Raw genomic sequence first — 577 nt, forward strand, 5'->3', positions numbered from 1 at the left:
CTACCGGCCCGGTAGCGGTGGAGCCCTCTGTACCGCCACGGCGCCCGGGCGAGCGGCGGCCTCACCCTGCGCTTGACCCAGGGTCGCCCCGTGCTTTGCGCGCAGTGTCGCCTCACAAAAATGTAGAACTCTTCGTCTTTTCACGGCATTTCTTCTTCTTCTTTTTTTTTTTTTCTCTTTCCCAACACTAAAACACGAAGGAAAGTGTGCAGAAGTGACGGCGGTGTCCGTGGGGGAGCAGTAAAGAGTGCCAGAAACCACCAGACCTGGGGCAAGGGGTGGTGAAGCCTCGCAGACACAAAGTCATGGCACTGGCGGTGCTCGGGGTTGCTGGGGTTCCCCCCCACCCCCGGTGTTACATTTGTGGCATTTCATAGGTGTGGCCGTGCCGAGACTGGAGCTCGGGTAGCTGAGGGTGAAGTGCAGTAACTCGTGGAGGTGCTGGGCAATAGCAACTTCCACTGAAGTCATGCCAAGGAGAGCACCCTTGAGGATGGGGTCCTGAGGTGCGACATGGACTGACACCTCTGTGGTGCTCCACTTGCTTCTCTTGGCGGGGGGGGGGGGGGGGGCGAGG

The 577-nt window shown here is 59.8% G+C and overlaps 1 protein-coding gene across 1 annotated transcript in view; it reads right to left on the reverse strand.

Moving 5' to 3' along the window:
* ERMP1 (endoplasmic reticulum metallopeptidase 1) overlaps positions 1 to 577 on the reverse strand; it is a 19,898-nt gene that overhangs the window by 19,151 nt on the left and 170 nt on the right. The gene's annotated exons all lie outside the window — the stretch shown is intronic.

The sequence above is a fragment of the Haliaeetus leucocephalus genome, unplaced genomic scaffold (genome assembly GCF_000737465.1).
Source record: "Haliaeetus leucocephalus isolate CR32 unplaced genomic scaffold, Haliaeetus_leucocephalus-4.0 Scaffold139, whole genome shotgun sequence".
Classification (NCBI taxonomy): domain Eukaryota; kingdom Metazoa; phylum Chordata; class Aves; order Accipitriformes; family Accipitridae; genus Haliaeetus; species Haliaeetus leucocephalus.